Source organism: Salmo trutta, chromosome 16 (genome assembly GCF_901001165.1).
Source record: "Salmo trutta chromosome 16, fSalTru1.1, whole genome shotgun sequence".
Lineage (NCBI taxonomy): Eukaryota > Metazoa > Chordata > Actinopteri > Salmoniformes > Salmonidae > Salmo > Salmo trutta.
The window spans coordinates 44,880,428-44,908,108 of record NC_042972.1 but is presented as its reverse complement, the minus strand read 5'-3'; the positions used below and the strand labels follow the sequence as shown (position 1 = coordinate 44,908,108).

The 27,681-nt window shown below is 45.3% G+C and overlaps 1 protein-coding gene across 2 annotated transcripts in view; it reads right to left on the bottom strand.

Annotated features, from left to right (window-relative positions):
• The window catches only part of LOC115150822 (extracellular sulfatase Sulf-2), a 67,457-nt gene that overhangs the window by 34,611 nt on the left and 5,165 nt on the right, over positions 1 to 27,681 (bottom strand). Inside the window, exon 2 of one of the 2 annotated variants that reach the window (XM_029694531.1) lies at positions 17,117 to 17,173. The exons of the other annotated variant lie outside the window; for it this stretch is intronic. The gene's annotated coding sequence lies outside the window, so the exon portion shown is untranslated. The remainder of the gene's footprint in view (positions 1 to 17,116; positions 17,174 to 27,681) is intronic. 2 annotated transcript variants of the gene reach the window in all.

Genomic DNA, 27,681 nt, shown 5'->3' with positions numbered 1-27,681 from the left:
GCGCGCTTCGTTTGGCGCTCCCGAGGGAGTACGATGGGGCGGCGGCTGGGTGCCAGGGATTTTTGCTCCAGCTTGAGCTGTACCTGGCCACCGTCAGACCTGCTCCCACGGGGGAGGAGAGCGTGAGTGCCCTCGTCTCCTGCCTGACGGGCCGAGCTCTGGAGTGGGCTAATGCGGTCTGGAACGGTCCAGACTCGGCGAGGGACCACTACCCAGAGTTCACCCGCCGCTTTCGGGCCGTGTTCGACCACCCTCCGGAAGGAAGAGCGGCGGGTGAACGGCTGTTCCACCTCAGGCAGGAGACGAGGAGTGCCCAGGACTTCGCGCTGGAGTTCAGGACCTTGGCTGCTGGGGCGGGGTGGAACGACAGGGCCCTCATAGACCACTACCGCTGCAGTCTCCGGGCGGACGTCCGCAGGGAGCTGGCCTGTCGGGACACAGCTCTGTCCCTGGACGAGCTCATAGATATGTCCATACGACTGGACAATTTGCTGGCTGCCCGCGGGCGTTCGGAGAGGGTCCTGCCCGTTCCACCCCTGTGCACCCCCGCCCCTACCCCTATGGAGGTAGGGGGGGCCGTGCAAAGGGGCACCGGAGGAGGTGGCTCCTCCTGCACCAGCTGTGGTCGGAGAGGACACACGGCCGACCGGTGCAGGAGGAGCCAGTCTGGGAGTCGAGATGGCAGGCAGAACACTTCTCGGTCACCTCAGGTGAGTCAGCACCAGATTCACCCAGAACCCCCTGTTGGTCATGTGTTTTTACCTGTTTTGTTTACAATTTTTTTCCCCTCTTCCCAGCATAGGGCGCTAGTCGATTCAGGCGCAGCTGGGAACTTTATGGACCGTGGACTTGCCATTAAGCTGGGCATTCCGCGGGTGCCGATAGATTCCCCTTTCCCTGTGCACTCCCTAGATAGCCGGCCATTAGGGTCAGGGTTAGTCAGGGAGTCTACGGTGCCACTGGACATGGTAACGCAGGGGAATCATAAGGAACGCATTAGTTTTTTCCTTATTGATTCGCCTGCGTTTCCGGTGGTGCTGGGGGTCCCCTGGCTGGCTGGTCACAATCCCCGTATTTCGTGGAAACAGGGGGTTCTCCAGGGGTGGTCAGAGGAGTGTTCAGGTAGGTGTCTAGGAGTTTCCATAGGTGCCACGTCGGTGGAGAGTCCAGACCAGGTGTCCACCGTGCGCATTCCCCCTGAATACGCCGATTTGGCGATCGCCTTTTGTAAAAAGAGGGCGACTAAATTACCACCTCATCGACAGGGGGATTGTGCGATAGATCTCCAGGTTGACGCTGCGCTTCCCAGGAGTCACGTGTACCCCTTGTCACAGGAGGAGACTGCGGCTATGGAGACATATGTCACGGAATCCCTGGGACAGGGGTACATTCGGCCCTCCATCTCACCCGCTTCCTCGAGTTTCTTTTTTGTGAAGAAAAAGGAGGGAGGTCTGCGTCCGTGCATTGATTACCGAGGTCTAAACGCTATTACGGTGGGGTTTAGTTACCCACTACCTCTCATCGCTATGGCGGTGGAATCATTTCACGGAGCACAGTTCTTCACAAAACTGGATCTCAGGAGCGCGTATAATCTGGTGCGTATCAAGAAGGGAGACGAGTGGAAAACCGCCTTTAGTACCACATCAGGCCATTATGAGTACCTCGTCATGCCGTATGGGTTGAAAAATGCTCCAGCCGTCTTTCAATCCTTTGTTGACGAGATTCTCAGGGACCTGCACGGGCAGGGCGTGATAGTCTATATCGATGACATCCTGATATATTCCGCCACCCGCTCCGCGCATGTGTCCCTGGTGCGCAAGGTGCTTAGTAGACTGCTGGAGCATGACCTATACGTTAAGGCTGAGAAGTGTGAGTTTTCCAAACGAGCCGTCTCCTTTCTGGGTTATCGCATTTCCACCACGGGGGTGGTGATGGAGTGTGACCGCGTTAAGGCCGTGCGTAATTGGCCGACTCCAACCACGGTGAAGGAGGTGCAGCGGTTTTTAGGCTTTGCCAATTACTACCGGAGGTTTATCCGGGGTTTTGGCCAGGTAGCGGCTCCCATTACCTCACTGCTGAAGGGGGGGCCGGTGCGTTTGCGATGGTCGACGGAGGCGGACGGAGCCTTCAAGAAGTTGAAGACGCTGTTCACCGACGCACCCGTGTTGGCGCACCCGGACCCGTCTTTAGCGTTCGTAGTGGAGGTGGACGCGTCCGAGGCTGGGGTGGGTGCCGTGCTATCACAGCGCTCGGGTGTGCCATTGAAACTCCGCCCCTGTGCTTTCTTTTCGAAGAAGCTCAGTTCGGCGGAGCGTAACTACGATGTGGGGGACAGGGAGTTGCTAGCAGTGGTTAAGGCTCTGAGGGTGTGGCGGCACTGGCTTGAGGGGGCTAAACACCTCTTTCTCATCTGGACCGACCACCGAAACCTGGAGTACATCCGGGCAGCGAGGAGACTGAATCCACGTCAGGCGAGGTGGGCCATGTTCTTCGCCCGGTTTAGGTTTACCATCTCCTATAGACCGGGTTCCCTGAATACTAGGGCTGACGCGCTGTCCCGTCTCTATGACACGGAGGACCAGCCCATCGATCCAACTCCCATCATTCCAGCGTCTAGGCTGGTGGCCCCTGTGGTATGGGAGGTGGACGCGGACATCGAGCGGGCATTGGTGTTAGAACCTGCGCCTGCGCAGGTGCCCTTGGGGCGCATGTATGTGCCGCTCGGTGTTCGTGATCGTTTGATTCGGTGGGCGCACACGCTACCCACTGCGGGTCATCCTGGTGAGGCGAGGACGGTGCGGAGTCTAAGGGGGAAGTACTGGTGGCCCACCTTAGCTAAGGACGTGAGGTCCTATGTCTCTTCCTGTTCGGTGTGTGCCCAGAGTAAGGCTCCTAGGCATCTACCAAGAGGGAAGTTACAGCCCCTCCCCGTTCCACAACGACCATGGTCGCACCTGTCCATCGACTTCCTGACAGATCTTCCCCCCTCTCAGGGGAACACGGCGATTCTGGTGGTTGTGGATCGGTTCTCTAAGTCCTGCCTCCTCCTCCCATTGCCCGGTCTACCTACGGCCCTGCAGACTGCGGAGGCCCTATTTACCCACGTCTTCCGGCACTACGGGGTGCCGGAGGACATTGTCTCTGATCGAGGTTCCCAGTTCACATCCAGGGTCTGGAAAGCGTTTATGGAGCGGCTGGGGGTCTCGGTCAGTTTGACCTCCGGTTATCACCCCGAGAGCAATGGGCAGGCGGAGAGGGTGAACCAGGAGGTGGGCAGGTTCCTGAGGTCGTATTGCCAGGACCGGCCAGGGGAGTGGGCGAGGTATATTCCCTGGGCTGAGTTAGCCCAGAACTCACTTCGCCACTCCTCTACTAACATATCACCCTTTCAGTGTGTGTTAGGTTACCAGCCGGTCCTGGCACCATGGCACCGGAGTCAGACCGAGGCTCCTGCGGTGGAGGACTGGGTCCAGCACTCCAAGGAGACCTGGAGAGCCGTACAGGACTCACTAAAGGAGGCCAGTGCGCGGCAGAAGAGGAGTGCTGACCGCCACCGCAGTGAGGCGCCCGTGTTCGCACCGGGAGACAGGGTCTGGCTCTCGACCCGGAACCTGCCCCTCCGCGTGCCCTGCCGGAAGCTGGGGCCGCAGTGTGTGGGGCCCTTCAAAGTCCTGAGGAGGATAAACGAGGTGTGTTATCGGTTGCAACTCCCTTCCTATTACCGTATTAACCCCTCGTTTCATGTGTCTCTCCTCAGGCCGGTGGTAGCTGGTCCCCTTCACGAAGATGAGGTGCCGGAGGTCCCTCCGCCCCCTCTGGACATCGGGGGGTCCCCGGCGTACAGCATACGGGCCATACTGGACTCGAGACGCCGGGCGAGGGGCCTACAGTACCTCGTTGACTGGGAGGGGTACGGCCCGGAGGAGAGGTGCTGGGTGCCGGCGGCGGACGTCCTGGACCCATCTATGTTGAGGGAGTTCCACCACCTCCGTCCGGATCGCCCTGCGCCTCGCCCTCCGGGTCGACCTCGAGGCCGGTGTCGGCGCGCTGCGGGAGCCGCGCGTCAGGAGGGGGGTACTGTCACGATTCCCACCGACGGTGGCGCCCCCTCCTGCTCGGGTGGCGCTCGGCGGTCGTCGTCACCGGCCTATTAGCTGCCACCGATTCCTTTTTGCTTTTCCCTTTTTTTATTTTGTGACACCTGTGGTAAATTAGCCATTAGAGGGGCTATTTAGTTTAGCTGGCCCGCTCCTGTTCGTGCGGGATTAATGATTGTTTATTTGACAGACGGTTTATGTTCGTGTCGACGTTGTTTTGACGCCGTATGTACTTTCTCCCCTGTGTGTGGGAACATTTGTTTTTGTGTGAGTGTATATTAAAAACACCACTACCCTGTGTTCGCTGCTTCCTGCGCCTCATTCCTCCTCCACGACTACCAAGCCGTAACACATACGTTGCATCTTTGTTCCAAGGTGACGTAGTAGTCGGACGTCTGTTTTTGTCTTGTCTCGTCCCGTATATATATCGTTTTCTTTGTATATATTTCGCAAATATAAAAAAAAAGTATCTCAATTTCCATCTATGGACTGAACATACTCTCCTGTATCCCGCCTCACCCAATGTGGTACGGATCTGCTATTTTTTAAACTTTCGAACCCGGAACACCCATCAGAAGCTAGCCAGCTAACTAGCTACTAGCTAGTAGTCAGTTAGCCACTGCTAGTGGTCATCACCGTTAACTCAGACATCAGTCAGCCTCAGCCCGGTCAATTCCTGCCAGTCTGCACAGTGCGATATCAACCCAGAGCATATGGACTGCTTTTCTCTACCACATCTCTGGATTCCTACCGCAAGCTCTGAACCTTTACACCGGATCATCGCAGCTAGCTAGCTGCCATCCGAGTGGCTACTACGGGCAAACGTCTGCTTCCCGAAGCAAGCACCAGTTAGTCTGGAGCTAGCCTCGAGCTAGGCCCATCTCCCGGCTAGCCGAAGAGATCCATCAGCCAATTCCTGGGCTACAATACCTCTTTAGCCAATTGGCCTGGACCCCTTTACTGCCGACAAGGAGCCGTGCTCTCATTTGTTGCCTTCTGTAACCGTAAAAGCCTTGGTTTCATGCATGTCAACATTAGAAGCCTCCTCCCTAAGTTTGTTTTATTCACTGCGTTAGCACACTCCGCCAACCCGGATGTCCTAGCCATGTCTGAATCCTGGCTTAGGAAGACAACAAAAAATCCTGAAATTTCCATCCCTAACTATAACATTTTCCGACAAGAAAGAACTGCCAAAGGGGTCCGAGTTGCAATCTACTGCAGAGATAGCCTGCAGAGTTCTGTCATACTATCCAGGTTTGTGCCCAAACAATTTGAGCTTCTACTTTTAAAAATCCACTTTTCCAAAAACAAGTCTCTCACGTTGCCGCTTGTTATAGACCCCCTTCAGCCCCCAGCTGTGCCCTGGACACCATATGTGAATTGATCGCCCCCCATCTATCTTCAGAGTTCGTACTGTTAGGTGACCTAAACTGGGACATGCTTAACACCCCAGCCGTCCTACAATCTAAGATAGATGCCCTCAATCTCACACAAATTGTCAAGGAACCTACCAGGTACAACCCGAAATCCGTAACCATGGGCACCCTCTTAGATATCATCCTGACCAACTTGCCCTCCAAATACACCTCTGCTGTCTTCAACCAGGATCTCAGCGATCACTGCTTCATTGCCTGTGTGCATAATGGGTCCGCGGTCAAACGACCACCCCTCATCACTGTCAAACGCTCCCTAAAACACTTCAGCGAGCAGGCCTTTCTAATCAAATTGGCCCGGGTATCCTGGAAGGATATTGACCTCATCCCATCAGTAGAAGATGCCTGGTTGCTCTTCAAAAGTTCTTTCCTCACCATCTTAAATAAGCATGCCCCGTTCAAAAAATTTAGAACTAAGAACAGATATAGCACTTGGTTCACCCCAGACTTGACTGCCCTTGAACAGCACAAAAACATCCTGTGGCGTTCTGCATTAGCATTGAATAGCCCCCGCAATATGCAACTTTTCAGGGAAGTCAGGAACCAATATACTCAGGCAGTTAGGAAAGCTAAGACTAGCTTTTTCAAACAGAAATTTGCATCCTGAAGTCCATGGAGAATAAGAGCACCTCCTCCCTACTGCACTGCACTGAAAATAGGAAACACTGTCACCACGATAAATCTACGATAATCGATCATTTCAACAAGCATTTTTCTACAGCTGGCCATGCTTTCCACCTGGCTACCCCTACCCCGGCCAACATCTCAGCACCCTTACAGCGACTTGCCCAAGCCCCCACCCCCCGCTTCTCCTTCACCCAAATCCAGACAGCTTATGTTCTGAAAGAGCTGCAAATATAATTTTTGGGAAAATATCTACATTGGTCAGTCCAAAATGTATTTTTAATTCTGTCATGGAAATAATTGCATTTCCTGTCACCACGTCATCTATGTGTACTAATTTATCAGTGAATTCTGAAAAGCTATCAAAGGATTGTTCCATAGGGGTTTGTTTTTAGGGAGTGATATTGGTTCTTGTATTATCCGTTTAATGAAAATATTCTGGAGATGAGCATGCGCATCTTCAACATATACCCATTGTTCCTCTTTAGTGCATTTACAATATGTCGCAAGTAAAAGCTTTGGGTAGCGAGTTGATACAATTCCAAGTCTGTAAGATTAAAACCACCCTCAGACTTAGGGACATTTAAAAAAGTTTTATTTGCCCATATGAACTCTGTTATGGCAGAGCATACTTTTTCAGGGAATGTCTTCGGTGGTGTAATTGGTATTATTGAAAATAAATATAAAAAGTTTGGGAGCCATGCCATTCTAAATAGGTTTATTCTAACTGTAAGATTTATGGGGAGATTATTCAATTTAATTAGATCTGCTTTCATGTTACTGAGTAATGGGATAAAGTTATCTTTATATATTTGTTGTTTGTTGTCACTTATCAAGTGTCCTAAGTATTTATTATTTGTTGTGGTCCACTTAAGGGATTGCTGTTGTTGTCCACTTATTTTTCTTTTTACTTATTGCAATTATAAAAAAAAATGTTGATGTTAATTTTATATCCTGAGATTTTAGAGAACTCCGAAAATATATATATATATATTTTTTTACCCCTATTTTGTGGTATCCAATTGGTAGTAGTTACAGTCTTGTCTCATCGCCACAACTCCCGTATGGACTCGGGAGAGGTGAAGGTCGAGAGCCATGCGTCCTCCAAAACACAACCCAACCAAGCCGCACTGCTTCTTGACACAATGCCCATCCAACCCGGAAGCCAGCCACACCAATGTGTCAGGGGAAACACCGTACACCTGGCGACCTGGTCAGCATGCACTGCACCCGGCCTGCCACAGGAGTCATTAGTGCGCAATGAGACAAGGATATCCCTGCCGGCCAAACCCTCCCTAACCCAGACGACGCTGGGCCAATTGTGCACCGCCCCATGGGCCTCCCCGTCGCGGCCGGCTGTGACAGAGCCTGGGCTCGAACCCAGAATCTCTGGTGGCACAGCCTTAGACCACTGCACCACCCGGGAGGCCCTTCTGAAAATATTTTTAACAGGGGCCACATAGTTTTCAATATTAGTCAGATATATCAGGACATAATCAAAAAATAAATGCAGTTTATATTCATGTTTACCAATACCTGTTCTGTCTAATTCTTTCTGCAAGTTCAATTGCCAGTGCAAACAGGAGGGGGGAGAGAGGACATCCCTGTCTCGTACCGGTTTCTAAAGAAATGTCATCAATTTCATAATGTATTATTTGTATATATTTTTGCTTTAGGATATTTATATAATATTTTTATGAAATTTGTTATTTTAGCTGGAAAGTTGAATGTCACTTAAGACGGTCATAAGCCTTTTCAGCATCAACAGCCATGACTGATAAATAGAGTATTGTATTCTACTAAAACATGTATTTGCATTTGTTTGTATTTGCCTATATTAAATAAACCCTTTTTCATTCATATGTATCAAGTCTAGTAATATTTTTACCATTCTGTTGCTTATTGCTCACAATTGGCCCAGCGTTTGGCCGGGGTAGGCCGTCATTCTAAATAAGAATTTGTTCTTAATTGACTTGCCTAGTTAAATAAAGGTTAAATAAACAAAATAAAGTAGTTTTGTTATTATTTTATTGCCGCAATTTATTAAAGTTATGGGTCAGTAATCTGCAGGGGACTCTCCAGCTTTTTCTGGTTTTAATATAACTGAAATAACTGTTTGATACATGGAACTCGGAAGCACTGAATTGAGTGGCATGTGTGATGTCATTTGAGTAAATAGGGTCTCTGCTTTGTTCCAGAATATCAAATAATATTATGTGAGAAAGCCATCTATCCCTGGTGCTTTTCTCCACGTGAATGTTTTCAGTGTCTAATATTTATTTTTGGGATATTAGGATCTGAGGACCCATGCCAAATCTTTTCAGTCTCCTGAGGGGGAATATGCTTTGTCATGCTCTCTTCACGACTGTCTTAGTGTGTTTGGACCATGATACTTTGTTTGTGATGTGGACATCAAGGAACATGAAGCTCTCATCCTGCTCCACTGCAGCCCCGTCGATGAGAATGGGGGCGTGCTCGGTCCTCCTTGTACTGTTGTCCACAATCCTCTCCCTTGTCTTGATCACTTTGAGGGAGAGGTTGTTGTCCTGGCATCACACGGCCAGGTCTCTGACCTCCTCCCTATAGGCTGTCTCATTGTTGCTGGTGATCAGGCCTACCTGTCATTGGCAAACTTGATGATGGTGTTGGAGTCGTGCCTGGCCATGCAGTCATGAGTGAACAGGGAGTACATGAGGGGACTGAGCACGCACCCCTGAGGGGCCCCCGTGTTGAGGATCAGCGTGGAGGATGTGTTGTTACCTACCCTTACCACCTGTGGGCGGCCAGTCAGGAAGTCCAGGATCCAGTTGCAGAGGGAGGTGTTTAGTCCCAGGGTGCTTAGCTTATTGATGAGCTTTGAGGGCACTATGGTGTTGAACGCTGAGCTATGGTCGAATTGCAGCAAATAAAAACCACTTCTAAAGGACACCAATAAGAAGAAGAGACTTGCTTTGGCAAACACTGTGTCTTTGTGAGACGCATAGTAGGTGAACGTATGATCTCCACATGTGTGGTTCCCACTATGAAGCATGGAGGAGGTGTGATGGTGTGCTAGTGCTTTTCTGGTGAAACTGTCTGTGATTTATTTAGAATTCAAGGCACAATTAACCAACATGGCTACCGTAGCATTCTGCAGCGATACGCAATCCCATCTGGTTTGCACTTAGTGGGACTATAATTTGTTTTTCAACAGGACAATGACCAAATCCCCCTCCAGGCTGTGTAAGGGCTATTTGACCAAGAAGGAAAGTGATGGAGTGCTGCATCAGATGACCTGGCCTCAACAATTACCACCGACCTCAACCCAATAGAAATGGTTTGGGATGAGTTGGACTGCAGACTGAAGAAAAAGCAGCCAACAGGTGCTCAGCATATGTGGGAACTCCTTCAAGACTGTTAGAAAAGCATTCCAGGTGAAGCTGGTTGAGAGAATGCCAAGAGTGGCAAAGCTGTTATGAAGACTCCCGAGTGGCGCAAAGGTCTAAGGCACGGCACCTCACTGCTAGAGGCATCACTACAGACCCTGGTTCGATTACAGGCTGTATCACAACCGGCTGTGATTGGGAGTCCCATAGGGCGGCCTACAATTGGCCCAGCATTGCCCGGGTTAGGGTTTGGCCGGGGTATGCCGTCATTGTAAATAAAAAATAGTTCTTAACTGACTTGCAAGTTAAATAAATGTTAAATAAAATAAATAAAAGGCAAAGGGTGGCTACTTTAAAGAATCTAAAATCTAAAATATATTTTGATTTGTTTAACACTTTTTTGGTTACTACATGATTCCATATGTGTTATTTCATAGTTTTAACGTCTTCACTATTATTCTACGATGTAGAAAATAGTACAAATAAAGAAAAACCCTTGAATGACTAGGTGTGTTCAAACTATCGACTGGTACTGTACGTATTGAATACATTTTGGGTCTTGAATATGCGCTCTGCTTATTCTCCATATTCTGTCACTAAGTGTATTTTCTGTTGGTGTAATTAAGCATGATACATTAGAATGATCCGAATTTTACTATATTTTAGAACCCAGTATATTGTTGAGTGCATAAAAAAAATGTATTCCATTTTTTAATTCTTGAATGTAGTCAATTCTTGAATAGCTTTTCTTAATTTGAGAAACATTTTTTTTTTTGTATTTGGGAATGACAATCTCCAGGTGTCCTGTAAGATACTTGGTTAGATTAAATTTTTCAGCCTCTTTGGAGGTTCTTAGAATTTTTTTTATTGCTATGTCTGTCTAACTTGCTGAACGCTTGACTTAGCTCACCTGCTAAAATAATTGTCCCTGTCTGGGTTGGATCTAATAAAGCTTGAATTCTATCTAAAACCCCCAGATTTGCCCCTGGGGGGGATATAAAATGAAATCAATGTGTATTTTTCCCCATATAAGGTACAATTCAAAATTAGGAAACATCTAAATCCGTATGCTGGGAAATAAGGGAAAATTATGTATTCTTATTTATCAGGATGCCTATAACTCGGCTGTTACTACAGTAGGTGGCCTCTCCAACCCAGCTCCTCTTTAAAAATAATATTTCAACAACACCAAAAAATAAGTGTAGCTTTTGCAGAAAAAACACATCTGCAGACAATCTCTTTAAATGTTCAAGAACCTTGTACTTTTTTGCCATCAAGAAGCCCGTGCATATTCCATGTAATAAGTTGGATTTTGTTGTCCTTTTCTTGAATAGAATCAAAGTTAATCTTGTGTGCTCCGTCTGTCATTGACGAACCAGATAAAACGTTTTAGCAGGCATCATATGAGGGCGGTGGACATCACATGGACATGTAAGAGTCATAGTATGAATACATTGTTATTGTATGCATTACAGAAATAAAACGTGTTAACATGTAGGAACATGCAGACGGATCAAACATTTAACAGAGAACACACAAAAACAAAAACCCTTCTTTGTACTTTGAGGTATGTTAACCTGTTTTAATGATACTCATGAATCACTATAATCAATACAAGTTTTTATTGAGTGTACTTTTAACAGAGCTGAGATTTACTTCAAAGTGCATTCACCCCATTGCTTACACCTATCAAGTTGTTTCAGATCTACACAAGTGCCTATAGAGGAATGTTTTTTTCCCAATTTTTTCTGGACCCTACTCTCACATTAGTCACCCTAGTCTCACATTCTTATCAATATATGTTAATGTATGTCAAATATCTATGTTGAAAACACTATGTTAAAAGCACTGTGTGTGTGAGTATCAGTCAGTTCACCAGTCAGGGCCTTGATTGGCTCGGCAACAGTAACAAGACACACAAATGTTCCTGTAATGTTTTCATTTAACTGTCTAGAGCATTCATATCTTATATTCTGAGAACATGGTAACCACGTTCTGGTATCTTAGAAACATTCCTTGCATATCACAGGAACATTCCTATGAAAACGTCAGTTAATGACCTAATGAGACTGAATGTTCTCAAAGTTGTGGGAACGTTTGTTTGGAACCACATTATAGAGAGCGTGATAGATCCTAATGGTCACACTTTATTTGGATAGTCTGGATAGTCCATCTGTAGATGCTCTACAGATGGTCATAATATCAACAAACTATGTGTTGATAAGCAACTACTTGCTATGTTTAGGGCTAGGGCTAGGTTTAGAATAAGGGTTAGGGCTAGGGTTTGGCTGAAGTTTAGGGTTAAGATAAGGGTTAAGGTTAGGGTTAGGGTTAGGGCTAGGGTTAGGGTAAGGGTGAGGTTTAGGGTTAAAGTTAGGGTTAGAGTTAGGGTTAATAGATAGATAAATGTTACTGGTAGTCTGTAGATAGTCTGCAGAGCATCTACAGATGGACTATGCAAATAAAGTGCTTCCATCCCAGCTTGAACCTCACTGGTAGAACCACATAAGTGATGGTCATGAGACCCCGCTGCTTAATGTTTGTTTATTTCCAGTTTCCTATCAGTGGGTTACTAGCATTAATCAAGTTAGATCAACCATTATTGTCAGAGCACCACAGGAGAGAGGTTTATATTGTCATTTGTTTTCTTTTAATTACTGCCCATTTCTCTTCCGTCATCAAATTAGTGCAGGGAGAGGCCACTCCTAATGGCCTTGACTTAATGATGATTACAGACAATATTGGTTTCGCCTTTCAGTAAACAGCCACTGGCTGCTGGAGAATAAATTACAGTGGGCTACAGATATATCAGAAGGCTTCAGTACAGAATTACACAAGTTTGGGCAGAGCTCTCAAAAATACTGGATTATTTTCTCGTCCAACTTCTCCTAGGTCCTTTGGGGGTCCCATGTTCTTCCCAGGGGGGCACTTGTAGCGACCACAGCTTCCCACAGGGACAAGGATTATCTCCTGTCAGCTCCAGAGTGTTCCAGTGCTCAGCCCAGCCCAGCCTGCCTGTCTCATACAGGGCCTGATAATGGGAACATGGGCGCAGTGGGGACAGTCTTATCTGCTGTTAAGCTTTCCCTTGGGGAATGGAGAGGCAAAGACCACTTATTTTCTTCTTCACTCCCTTTCTCCATCCTATTCCCCCCTTCTCTCTCTCCTTCTTAGCCTTTGTCGGTAGATTATCTGGCTTAGAAACACACCCTCCAAACCCTGTCAGAACCACACAGGGGGTGAAGCCTGGAGGGGAGATGGGAACATAAAGAGGGGAATAAGAGAGGGACCTCAACCACCCTATGTCCATTCCAATGCCTCCTTAGCCCCGGTAGAGAACCACTGAAAGGAATGGTTCGATAACACTGTTTCTCTGAGTTTTTTGTTATTTGCCTATCAGGCTCAGAAATGTGACTAACAGACCACAGTCATAGTAATTACACACCTTGTGAAGCAACATAAACTCAACACACAACCCTTTGTCTCCACTCATATGATCCCATAGTGAACAGTCACTGTCCCCTTCTCTAACGGTACAGAGCCATCCCTACCCAATCCCTCCTTAAAGCAGCAGCCCAGACACCCCATCTGTCTGTCCTGACCTGTGTTTTGGCACATGAGGGTAAGTGTTCCAGTCTAACTGATCCTCTGGCTGACTTCCCACAGTGTTAAGGCAGTCAGTCAGGCTGCCAGCAGCCTCCCTCCCTAACAGCCCAACCCAGACATCTCTCTGTGGCGCTGCAGTATTGATATTGCATAGGGTTGCCTAGCAGGCTTTTAATGAAGGCTCAGATTGATCATGCATCAGTGGACGTCTGGATCATTCTGATTGCTATCATTTGTTTCTCCCTGCAGAGCTTGGCTTGTAATCTATATTGGGGAGCCAAGTGCACATGTACCACAGTCACACACAAGTATCAACCACCTGTCAACACGAAAAAGAGAAAAACAAGAAGTTGAGGAAGGAAGACAACTTGAGGAAGAGACCAGAGAAAGATCCAGAGAGACATGTGTGCTGAATCCTATGAATCAGAGTGACTTTTCTCCCCTCTAATGTTGTCTCATTACCACCACCCCGTACCTCCACCACGACCCCCACCCCCAGCTCAGAGTGCAAAAGTAACCACAGCCCATGTCAAGGTCAGCTCTGGGGTGGGGCTCCTGCATTTCTAATCAGGCATCCATTAGGCCCATGTCACAACCACACACAGCTGTCAGGACCCTGTGGCTGTGCTCCTGACCCTGCTACACCCACTAACTCTCTGGAGGGAGGGATAGAGGGAGAGTGGGAGGGAGAGAGAGAGTGTGGTGGAGGTACAGTACAGCATGCCCTCCAGCTAGCCCACATTTCTGTTAGCCTACTCTCAGACAGAACTACCTGTCACGAAGCAATGTAATGACACAATGCAAACATGACTCTTGCATAAGGCAATAACCCTTTCCAGTAATGAATGCAGTTGCATAATGCCATAAATTAATACTTAACCGCTGATTCAATGAAATCTTATTCTTTTTTTAAATATATTCCCCTCACATAATTTCAATTACCACTCTCTTTTCATTCCATTAAATAGGAATTAGATGAGCTTTGATGAAGATCAGCAGCCTTGCCTTTTAATTAACACAGCGTCAACGGATAGAGCACAGCCCCATCCATCTAATGAAGTAATCACCAGACCAATGGCCGTCTCCCTGCCCCTCTCTTTATAAGCTCTCTCCATTCCCCCATTCACTCTGCTCAGATGGGTGATAAAACAGGCACAGGACATACACTCAGCTATTCAAGCATGTGAAATTCTAATAAAGGCCTATCACATTTTACTGTGCATCACACTGAGCTAAAGGTTAATTAGATTCATGGAGAAAAGGAGCATAGCGGATGGATGTCCTCTGGTAATGAACAGCATGTAATGCAGTGTGCTACTAACGTGTGGAGCAATAAAAAAAGCACTAAAACCAAAATGTGGAGTGGAGGAGCCAATTCAAGTCACCATAAATCATCCCATAAATCAGGGGTGTCAAACTCATTCCATGGAGATCCTACTATCTGCTGGTTTTTGGTTTTTCCTTTCAATTAAGACCTAGACAACCAGGTGAGGGGAGTTCCTTACTAATCAGTGACATTAATTCATCAATCAAGTACAAGGGAGGAGTGAAAACCTGTAGACACTCGGCCCTCTGTGGAATGAGTTTGACACGTGCCATAAATCCATAGTGTATAGGAACATACACAGAGATATACTGCCTTTCTATAGGGAGAGATTTATGTTTTACTAAAGCAGGATTCAATTGTTAATGACCGCTATATAAAAGCAATAGAATGAACTGTATAATACTTAAATTGAAGTCAAATGGAAGGCTCCCTAAACTGAAACCTCCAGAAAGCGCAGCAGCAAAGGTTTATTTGCTACCACTTCATGCTTCATATAAGCCCCCAATGGTTGTTAATCATTACTGCGTGTAAACATTAAAGCAATGATGTTAGCAGCAGGAGACTTAGGGATTGGAGAAAAGCCTTTTGTGAGAATCCGGATGTAAGACATTTCAGCACCGTCCCTCAAGAAACGTGTATGTAAGATGAGTGGTAATGTAAGTGGGCATTGCAGAGACTTAGTAAGAAGGTGAGAAACTGCCTAGTGCCTCCCCCAAAACACATTTAAATCAACCACCTGCCAGCCTCCCTCCCACAGATCTTCCTGGTTCATGCCTCCCATTCAGCTGATGGGAGCTCAGAGCTAGAGACACAAAGAGAAGGAGCTGCTTCTGCGTCTATCTGTCTGTCCCATAACACCAGGCTGGCAGGCTGGCACACTGAGGGGTGCCTCTGTGTGTGGCCTGTACATTGGCACACACAGGGGCTTTACTGGGATGCCTTCCTGAGAGGCGGGCACCGGGCCCAATGTTGACAAAGCCTGGTATGGCCTGCTGTCACCCCATTCTGGGTGCATCCAGTGGAAAGAATCAATTAGACCGTACTACAACAGACCACTTTTATATTTGACTTTTAATCAGTGTGCAGGAGGAGAACAGGGGCATGGAGAGAGGAAGCAGACCAGTGTGATGAGTGGTGGTGATCTGGTTAAATACGGACATGAGAGGGGATCTGATATGAATGTGCTATGAGGAAAGAATAGCACCACAACGGTCAGATCAGGGAGAGAGAGAGAGAAGAGGCCCTTTGTGGTGAGCTATCAAAAGCACCTTACGCAACTGCCTGCAAGAAATGTAAAGATGACACATTTCTGGATTCAGAAAACAATCAGGCTTGGTGAAGGGACAGTGAAAAAAAAAAACTCAAATCACTTTAAAGTTTTGATGTGGCTGAGGCTGATCTCTTCCTTTGAAAAGTTTCTTTAAGATTTCTTTCTCAGTGTTTTCCGGCCTTGCCACAGGCCTCCTCTGGCAGAGAGGAAGGGAAGAAAGGGAGAGGTGAACAGTGCCTGCCTGCGCAACCTGGGTTGATGTGGAGACCAGGCTTCAAACAGAATAACTCCCCAAAGGGACATCATTCCCCTGTCATTCCTCTCCGGCTTTACAGACATGCAGAAAGTGAAAGTTAAGCCTCTTCTTTCAGGCCACTCTTTAGCTAACAGAGATGCACCTGAGCTGCATTTCAGTGACACCAGTAAACTACTGAATGAAGGCAGTAGTAGGTGAATATAGGTGACAGACAAATGAATGCCAGCTGTAGTTTTTACAAATGATCACGAGGCTGTGAGAGGTAGGCAGCTGTGCACATATGCTTACATTTGTTCACTGCTGCTCACACAACTGCCCTACTGTTCATATGGACTAGAATAGATTCATCTGTTACCTCAGTGTAATCTGTATAAAAGAGACAGGTTTTCCAATAGGTCTACAGTCAATTTAAACAGCACAGTGTTATGTAGCTATGAATGTATCAGGTATGTGATCAGTATTGGTTGCATCATGAGAATATAACAGCTCAGCTTGTGGTATAAATCCAGGCGCCGCGGGAATCCCAAACCACAGAGGGTTCTGCTGTTTCACTCATTGATTTATAACTCTTAGCTTGGACATCAATCCTGGGGGGCTGTCCCACTCTGATGCCCCTGTTCCTTTCTTATTCAGGGTGAGTGGCAGATGGACAGATGAGTCCACCAGAGGGGTTGTGCTGTGGTTAAAACCAACGGTCACCGCTTACTGAGACCACACAATCAACCCCAAACCTACACTATTCAGTCCACACAATTGGGCTTTGGTTTGAACATCAAAGAAGCAGAGTATTTGAGGTGAAATATGTCACTCTGAATAAAGTGGTTTGAATGTGGGAGTTCTGTCTGGTGCTGATAGACTATTCCCTATGGTACACGCTGTGGTGTTGACAGTAGCCTGCTGTGCAGTTGTCTCTTTACAGCAGCCATGGTGATGCCATACTAATGAGTTGATGCTATTTCTGCTCCATGAGATGTGTAACCAGCTATGCAACAGTCCAGTACAACATCAGATTCAATGAAGATTCCACTCCACCCACTGACAGGCTTATGATGTTCACATCAAAGATGTACCGCATGCATACGCACAGAGACACAAACAAACTCATAGAAGTCAATAACAAGATGTAAACAAGTCTTACCTTCCTTTCCAAACAATGCTTCTCAAATGTTCTCTCGCAGTGTTCAGAGACCAAGGTCTGGAAGTAAACACAGAAAGTCAAGAGAAGATGAAAAAGTTCAGGAGTCAGACACAAAATAAACCCATCAAAGTATTATTGTTACCCACATGAAAAAAATACATAGTATACTACGGTATAAATATAGTATTCACTGTAGTGTTTTTGCAGACTTTACTGTAGTATTCACGGTGGTACACTGTAGTATTTACAGTTAACTATATTATAACTACTGTAGTAAAAGAAAACTGTAGTACATACTATAGTAACCCTTACGAAAAAAGATTGCAGTTAGAGTGCAATATAACTGCAGTACACTGCAGTATAACTAAAGTTAGAGTGCAGTATAACTGCAATATGCTGCAAATACTGCGTCCAAAATAACACCGTATTTTTACTGTTGTAATGTTGCAGTATAGATTCATCTGTTACCTCAGTGTTATCTGTATAAAAGAGACAGGTTTTCCAATAGGTCTACAGTCAATTTAAACAGCACAGTGTTATGTAGCTATGAATGTATCAGGTATGTGATCAGTATTGGGTTTACTGTGTCCAAAATACCACAGTCGACTGCAGTTACTGCACTTTTAAAACTATAATCTTTTTATGTAAGGGAATTAATGTAGTGTTTTGGCGGATTGTAGTATACTGTAGTATTTACTGTAGTTTTTTTGTGGATTGTAGTATACTGTAGTATTCACTGTAGTGTTTTTGCGTACATTACTGTAGTATTACTGTCGTGTTTTTGTTTTATTATCTTTGACAAAAAAATTGAGGCTTTTTCCTTGAGGAAATACTATTTTCTATAACCTGTTGGAAACACAGTATATGGTCTATAACTGGCATGTAGGTTTCTCAATGATGGATGGCAGAAATTGGGATATGGGGGAGGGGATTAGGCAGGGTGTATGCAAATTAAGTACTGTAGTATTGACTATAGTTAAAAAAGTTTTTTGCAGCTGTAGTGTTTTTGCCGACATTACTGTATTATTTGCTACAGTGTTTTTTGCAGATAGTACTGTAGTATTTACTATAGTATTCTACAGTGTACTACAACATTCAATAGTAAGTACTACACATAATCGAGGGATACTACAATGTGAAGTACACTACTCTACAGTATACTACAGTTTACTACAGAATTCTATAGTAAACTGTAGTATTTTCTCGTGTGGGTAGTTAAAACAACTGTCTTTGTCTCCCTGTTCGGATGTCAAAGTGAGTGAATGCATCATACTGTTTTCATGCAGCCTATTCCTGATCTGGGATGCGTGTAGACCACATAAAGCAGCCTCTGTCCATACTCCATTCTGGCTCTTTTTGGTGTTCATGCGTTACTCCATTACGGCTTATCCCCAACAGATGCCATACTCTATTGTTGTTCCTCATTAACAGATGCCTTCCACCATTATGATTCCTTCCCAGCAGACGACACACAACCACCGCTCCTCCCTCCCAGATGACAGAGAGGTGGATCAAACGTCTGCTTTATGTCTAGATCCTATTTCACTATCAATATCATCGAATACAAAAAAATATTTTCAATAGACCAGCTCTAACGTCATGCACCTGTCAAAATGTCTGAGAAACAGAAATATCTCTGAACACACCGCGCTCGTTCAATCAGCAAGCTCTTTAAAAACTAGGCTCTACTTCTAAAACTGTCTCCATCTCTAAAATTGTCTGTATGTCTTAAACTATCTATATTTGTTTTCTTTTTAGTGCCTGCTGAAGGCTTTGTTCTGTGCCTGGCTTTGAAGACAAGACGTGTTGACAGTGTTGAAGCTATCTGCTCTTTGTTGTGATTGGCTGGGTGTCAACGTCCAGTGTGTAAACCACTCAGCCACGTTGCCAAACCAAGCTCTTATCTCCATAAATGACAAGACTGAACACCGCACCAAACATTCTATTCCCATCCTACCGGACTCTGACCTTCAGCTCTCAGTAATGATATGACTCAACAAACATGTCATTCTTTGTTCTCTGTAAAATAATTCACAGACACTAAGCAAGGGTAGCATTTTTGGGAGTGTGTGTGCGCGTGCCTGCGTGTGCGTCAGGGGGTTTGATATTCTAAGAATAACACCTAAGCATCCATGGAGCTCAATGCCAGGGCATGCCAGCCATTCATGGGCATCAAAGGGAGGAGAGGCAGCGCACCTGTCTGTCTGTTTGTCTGTCCATCTCAAGATTTTATGTGCCACCCTATGCTGTGTTTTCAAAGGCAGCGATATGAGGTAGGTTAATACATGACTGATAGATACAGGGGAAAAGGACAGGGTGTTCACAACACAAACATATTACTCATGTCAGACAAACCCATATACCCAAAAGGTTTTATTTGGCCTACAAAGACACCCACAGACATCCAGTGAAACACACACTATTAATTTCCTCTTGTCTCACTAAAATAAAAAGATTGACAGTTATAATACAAATAACAGGAGAGAGAGGCAAAGGTTTTAGTGGACGGAGGGTGACAAGGCGATGGGACAACCGCAGCAGAGAGAAAATGCGACACCTGGCCTCGTCCTTGATTCGGATAAAAGGATGATACATCACAAGGTGACAGAGCAAAAAAATGGTCACGACACAGAGGAAGGGGAACGAGAAGAAAAGTCTATTTTTAGTACAAGTAAAAATACTATTCTCCATCAATTATTGTCCCTCGCTGCACTGCAACGTGAGATCTCATTGTTAGAAACATTCTCATATTTTCAGGACTAAAACTACATAGGAATTAAAAATGTATCAGTGCACAATCCCCTACATGTAATCAGAGGTGGAGTGACTTCGGAGTGTAACTGCCTGACACAGCGGTCTTTCAGCAGTTTGATTGTCATCAGGTCTGACTTAGAGGAAGCATCAGGCCGTGCTTCTGTGATTGGGTACGTTATCCTTCTCAACCACACCCCTGATTGATTTCAGTGGAGGAGAATGTTGTTCCTCTCCCCTTATTGACTCCACAACCCTTTCTCTCCCCCAATTAAGAGTTCAATGAGCAGAGCTGCGACTGGACTACTCAATTAGTACTGTCTCCATGCCAATCCTTCCCTCACTATTCCACCCTCACTCTCTCTCCCCCTCTGCCTCTATCGCTCCATCCATTCCCAGATATTGTCTGTGATGATGCACAACGTGGCTTTAGGGGGCCTGATGATCACAAGGTTAACTAGTGGATCTCACACTTCATCAAACACAACCAGAGGGGGAATTCCTAATCTCTTGACCTAATTATGATGAATATTAAACAAAACACCTGAAGCTCAGTTTTCAAACTAATCTAAGTCATTGAAATGTATGAGGCAAAATATCAGAGTGTATCTAACTAGCCTACGTGCTAATCATCCAAGATGGCGTAGCAGTCAGACGTCTTTGTCTTTGTCCTGTCGTGTCCCTTGTATATATCTTTTCATATCTTTTTCTTCGCATATCTTTTAAAAATATTTTCCTAAACCTCAACTTCTAAATAACTCTCATGCAACCCGCCTCTCCCAATGTTGCGTGGATCTGGAATCCCTCAACTGAAGCTAGCCAGCTAACTACCTACCAGCTATTAGTCAGCAAACCATTGCTAGCGGTCATCTGCTAACCTTTAGCTCGGAAAGCTCTCACCAGTTCGAACAACGTGACTCAAACCAGAGCATAACGGACCTATTATTATTATTTTATTTTTCCCCCATACCCCTGGATTCCTACCGCAAACTCTGAACATTTTCATCTGGATCTTCGCAACTAGCTAACCGCAATTGGAACCCTACTAATTCCACGAATGGTCTATCGACGTCACCGCACGAAGAGGCAAAAACAGACTTACCCCGATTGCGACGTCCCCCAAAGGCTAACTTGCTAGCCCCGGTCTGTTAACTGCTAGCTTGCTTGCCCCGATCTGCTAACTGCTAGCTTGCTTGCCCCGCTCTGCCAACTGCTTGCTTGCTAACCTGGTCTGCTAACTGTTAGCTTGTTTAGCCCCGGCCTACTAACTGTTAGCTTGTTAGCATTGGCCTGCTAACTGTCTGAATCGCCGTGTTCCCAGTCAGCCAACAACTCACTGGACCCATATGTTCACTTGGCTACGCATGCCTCTCTAATATCAATATGCCTCGTCCATTACTGTCCTGGTTAGTGATTACTGTCTTATTTCACTGTAGAGCCTCTAGCCCTGCTCAATATGCCTTAACCAACCATGTTGTTCCACCTCCTACATATACGATGACATCACCTGGTTTAAACGTCTCTAGAGACTATATCTCTCTCATCATTACTCAATGACTAGGTTTACCTCCAATGTACTCACATCCTACCTTACCTTTGTATGTACACTATGCCTTGAATCTATGCTATCGTGCCCAGAAACCTGCTTCTTTTACTCTCTGTTTCCGAAAGTGCTAGATGGCCAGCTCATATAGCCGTACCCTTATCCTACTTCTCCTCTGTTCCTCTGGTGATGTGGAGGTTAATCCAGGTCCTGCAGTGCCTAGCTCCACTCCCACTCCCCAGGTGCTCTCATTTGTTGACTTCTGTAACCGTAAAAGCCTTGGTTTCATGCATGTTAACATTAGAAGCCTACTCCCTAAGTTTGTTTTACTCACTGCTTTAGCACACTCTGCCAACCCGGATGTATTAGCCGTGTCTGAATCCTGGCTTAGGAAAACCACCAAAAACCCTGAAATCTCCATCGCTAACTATAACATTTTCCGCCAAGATAGAACTGCCAAAGGGGGCGGTGTTGCAGTCTATTGCAAAGATAGCCTGCAGAGTTCTGTATTATTATCCAAGTCTGTACCCAAACAATTCGAGCTTCTACTTCTAAAAATTCACCTTTCCAGAAACAAGTCTCTCACTGTTGCCGCTTGCTATAGACCTCCCTCTGCCCCCAGCTGTGCCCTCGATACCATATGTGAATTGATTGCCCCCCATCTATCTTCTGAGCTCGTGCTACTAGGTGACCTAAACTGGGACATGCTTAACACCCCGGCCATCGTACAATCTAAGCTTGATGCCCTCAATCTCACAGAAATTATCAATGAACCTACCAGGTACAACCCCAAATCCGTAAACACGGGCACCCTCATAGATGTCATCCTAACTAACTCGCCCTCCAAATACACCTCTGCTGTTTTCAATCAAGATCTCAGCGATCACTGCCTCATTGCCTGCAACCGTAATGGGTCTGCGACCAAACGACCAGCCCTCATCACTGTCAAACGCTCCCTAAAACACTTCTGCGAGCAGGCCTTTCTAATCGACCTGGCCGGGGTATCCTGGAATGACATTGACCTCATCCCGTCAGTAGATGATGCCTGGCTATTCTTTAAAAGTGCCTTCCTCGCCATCTGAAATAAGCATGCCCCACTCAAAAAATGTAGAACTAGGAATAGATATAGTCCTTGGTTCACTCCAGACCTGTCTGCCCTTGACCAGCACAAAAACATCCTGTGGCGTTCTGCATTAGCATCGAATAGCTCCCATGATATGCAACTTTTCAGGAAAGTTAGGAACAAATATACACATGCAGTTAGAAAAGCTAAGGCTAGCTTTTTCAAACAGAAATTTGCATCCTGTAGTACTAACTCAAATAAGTTCTGGGACACTGTAAAGTCCATGGAGAATAAGAGCACCTCCTCCCAGCTGCCCACTGCTCTGAGGCTAGGAAACACTGTTACCACCAATATATCCACTATAATTGAGCATTTCAATAAGCATTTATCTACGGCTGGCCATGCTTTCCACCTGGCTACCCCTACCCCGTTCAACTGCCCGGCACCCTCCACAGCAACCCGCCAAAGCCCCCACCATTTCTCCTTCATCCAAATCCAGATAGCTGATGTTCTGAAAGTGCTGCAAAATCTGGACCCATACAAATCAGCTGGGCTAGACAATCTGGAACCTCTCTTTCTAAAATTATCTGCCGAAATTGTTGCAACCCATAAAACTAGCCTGTTCAACCACTCTTTCGTATCGTCTGAGATTCCCAAAGATTGGAAAGCTGCCGCGGTCATCCCTCTCTTCAAAGGGGGTGACACTCTAGACGCAAAATGCTACAGACCTATATGTATCCTACCCTGTCTTTCTAAGGTCTTCGAAAGCCAAGTTAACAAACAGATTACCGACCATTTCGAATCCCACCGTACCTTCTCCGCTATGCAATCTGGTTTCAGAGCTGGTCATGGGTGCACCTCAGCCACGCTCAAGGTCCTAAACGACATCATAACCGCCATCGATAAGAGACATTACTGTGCAGCCGTATTCATCGACCTGGCCAAGGCTTTCGACTCTGTCAATCACCACATTCTTATTGGCAGACTCGACAGCCTTGGTTTCTCAAATGATTGCCTCACCTGGTTCACCAATTACTTCTCTGATAGAGTTCAGTGTGTCAAATCGGAGGGCCTGTTTTCCGGACCTCTGGCAGTCTCTATGGGTGTGCCACAGGGTTCAATTCTCGGGCCGACTCTCTTCTCTGTATACTTCAATGATGTTGCTTTTACTGCTGGTGATTCTCTGATCCACCTCTACGCAGACGACACCATTCTGTATACTTATGGCCCTTCTTTGGACACTGTGTTAACTAACCTCCAGATGAGCTTCAATGCCATACAACTCTCCTTCCGTGGCCTCCAACTGCTCTTAAACGCAAGTCAAACTAAATGCATGCTATTCAATCACTGCACGCACCTGCTCGCCCGTCCAGCATCACTACTCTGGACGGCTCTGACTTAGAATATGTGGACAACTACAAATACCTGGGTGTCTGGTTAGACTGTAAACTCTCCTTCCAGACTCACATTAAGCATCTCCAATACAAAATTAAATCTATAATCGGCTTCCTATATCGCAACAAAGCATCCTTCACTCATGCTGCCAAACATACCCTCGTAAAACTGACCATCCTACCGATCCTCGACTTCGGTGATGTCATCTATAAAATAGCCTCCAACACTCTACTCAACAAACTGGATGCAGTCTATCACAGCGCCATCCATTTTATCACCAAAGCCCCATCCACTACCCACCATTGCGACCTGTATGCTCTCGTTGGTTGGCCCTCGCTTCATACTCGTCGCCAAACCCACTGGCTACAGATTATCTACAAGTCTCTGCTAGGTAAAGCCCCGCCTTATCTCAGCTCACTGGTCACCATACCAGCACCCACCCGTAGTACGCGCTCTAGCAGGTATATCTCACTGGGCACCCCCAAAGCCAATTCCTCCTTTGGTCGTCTTTCCTTCCAGTTCTCTGCTGCCAATGACTGGAACGAACTGCAACAATCTCTGGAGCTGGAAACTCATATCTCCCTCACTAGCTTTAAGCACCAGCTGTCAGAGCAGCTCACAGATCACTGCACCTGTACATAGCCCATCTGTAAATAGCCCATCTGTAAACATCTACCTACCTCATCCCCATACTGTAATTATTTATTTAGCTTGCTCCTTTGCACCCCAGTATCTCTACTTGCACATTCATCTTCTGCACATCTACCATTCCGGTGTTTAATTGCTATATTGTAATTACTTCGCCACCATGGCCTATTTATTGCCTTATGACTGTATGTTTTGTTTATTCCATGTGTAACTCTGTGTTGTTGTATGTGTCGAATTGCTTTGCTTAATCTTGGCCAGGTCGCAGTTGCAAATGAGAACTTGTTCTCAACTAGCCTACCTGGTTAAATAAAGGTGAAGTTAAAAAATTATTAAAAACCAAGCAGACCAAAGAATAGAGAGGCTTAAATCAGAAAGAGAAGATTAGACAGACAGGGATGAGAGAGCCCACATTTTTCCATCCCTTAATCTGTCCACCTTGGGGGCCCTTAACCAAAGCAGTTCAGTTACAGGTCAGAGGCCCTAATGCACCAAGTACTAAACCGCTAATCCCCATGCTTTAGTGGAGTGAAAAATCCAATTTTAGAGATCTGTAATTCCATAAACCTTATTAGGCACCACAATGGCTGGACCAGGCAGGGAGTGGAAAGGAGGGAACGGGGAAGAAGATGACAGACTTGGGCAGGGACCTCTCAACACTGGGAGAAAGAGAGAGAAAAGTCAGGGGGAAATTGGGAGAAATGGAAATGAACAACCTGGCCACAGAGCATTTCATATTATTCTTTATGTTACGTTTATATGTATATGTTACGTTTAATTTGTGGTTGTCCATCACCCATTTTGTATAATATTACAATTCGATCATATGTAACGAATTAGCAAAATGTACAATATGTTACGAATTTGCAAAATGTATGATATGTTAAGAATTATATCTAGGTGGTTAGGTGGCTAATGTTAGCTAGTTGGCTAATGTTAGCTAGGCTAAGGGTTCGAGATTAGGGTTAAGGTTAAGTTTAGGAGTTAGGTTAAAGGGTTAAGGTTAGGGGAAGGGTTCGGGGAAGGGTTAGCTAACATGCTAGTAGTTGAAAAGTATTTAGAAGTTAAAAAGTTGCTAATTAGCTCAAATGCAAAAGTTGTCCATGATGAGATTCAAACTCGCAACTTTTGGGTTGCTAGACATTTGCATTATTCCCCTACTCATCCACCCCAACCAACCAACCTAATTACATTTTTGCCTTAAGTAACCATATGTCTTATGTAACCATACCAAACGTAACATAACATACTAATTTGAGTGTCCCGGATTTAAATGTACTATGTTACGTCTAGTCTATGAGACCAGGCTCAAATCAATGATGAGACGAAGCACACAGCAATTGGAGAAAATAGTGTCAGAAGCAGTTGTAATCTTGTTACTCGTATAAGTAGCTGAGTATTTGCTGTGGGCCCCTCAGGAATGCTTCCAAATAGATTTGCAGATGTGCATAGGCCTACAGCTGTCTAAATGATGAACCACTGTATCATTACGAGAACCCATTCATCATTTACCTCTTTATCTGCAGTCATCATAACATGGAGTTGTAATGAAAATAGACAAACCTTCACTTGGTATGTTACAATATCTTCAAGCAGCAAAAGTTAAAATATAGGTTTCAGCAATGCTATCATTTGGACCCAGCAGCACCCCAAATGACTATTTAAATGCTCAAAGACTAGAAAACACGGGGAACTCATTGCCTCTGTCAGTAACATCACTCAGTCCTAATCCTATCACCTTTCTTCTCTTCTCCCTGTTGCTTACCATGGCGCCTTTAATATTGGTTCCAATTGCACCACTGCATCCTGTACTCATTTAATCATAGCATCGATGGACCACTTAGCACCACTGTTATCTGAGAGCTGACATCGATTGTTGTCCCTCCCTGTTGTCCAAGAGGGAGGAGGGAAGGGAGGGTGTGTTTGTTTCAGGTTTGGGGTCAATTCCAATTTAATTAGAAATTCCAATTCAATTCTTGAATTTACACATGAAGTGGAGAATGTATGTTGAATTACATTTGAATAAAAAAAAATCTTCAAGTTATGGAATTGGAATTGTAAAAACATTTAATCTTTGGAATTGAACTGGAATTCAATATTTTTACATTTCACAGTTCGTGGAATTAATGCACATAGTATCACACCTTGATGGTAAGATATTTTTTAAATAATTTAAACATGTATTCCAGCATAGTTACATAGGCTGTCTGAACAGTTGCATGATCAGCCTGAAAGCCTAAGGGAATTTTATTCTTGGAATGTGTACAACAATGGAATTCAGAGGAATTGAGTTATCTCTGAATTCAAAGACTGACCTGGAATTTGAATTGATGGAAGTAACAGGGAGAGAGAATTGAAATAAAATAGAATTTGTGGAATTGACCACAACCCTGGTTTGTTTGGTGCTACTGTCTTAATGGGGACCAAAGTCAGTATGCAGAGAGAGAGGTATGAAATAGTAATGATGAAGATGGGTAGCTAGAGAAGAACATAATGTTGAAAATGGGGGTGGCAGTGATGCAGAAGATGATGATGACCATGATGGTAATTGGGATGATGATAAGGATGCTTGTGCCTTGTGGCCTCAACAAAAGCATCTCATACTCAGAAGGGTTTCCGATCTCAAGATTTCTGCTCTTAAAAATATGAGTGAAACTTTCAAAGGCAAAACTGATCAGAGGACGTCACAAAAGCAGCGATCTAGTTGAAATCAAAGGCATGAATCTCACTGACAACACTAGTGATTGATATGTCCAGTGAAAGATGCAGGACTCTGAAGTCTCCACTCCGGGGCTGACTGGATGGGTGTAATTATATTTCAATGCAGGATACCTACATTGCAGCACCGTTCACATAGATAGCAGATTGAAATTACATTGCACGAGGCTCCAGACATACAGCATACACAGAAGATTGCAAACACACACACATACACTCACCGGACAGAATTTTAGGTACATCCATCTAGTACTGGGGCGGCAGGGTGGCCTACTGGTTAGAGCGTTGGACTAGTAATCGAAAGGTTGCAAGTTCAAATCCCCGAGCTAACGAGGTACAAATCTGTTGTTCTGCCCCTGAACAAGGCAGTTAACCCACTGTTCCTAGTCCATCATTGAAAATAAGAATTTGTTCTTAACTGACCTGCCTAGCTAAATAAAGGTAAAAAAA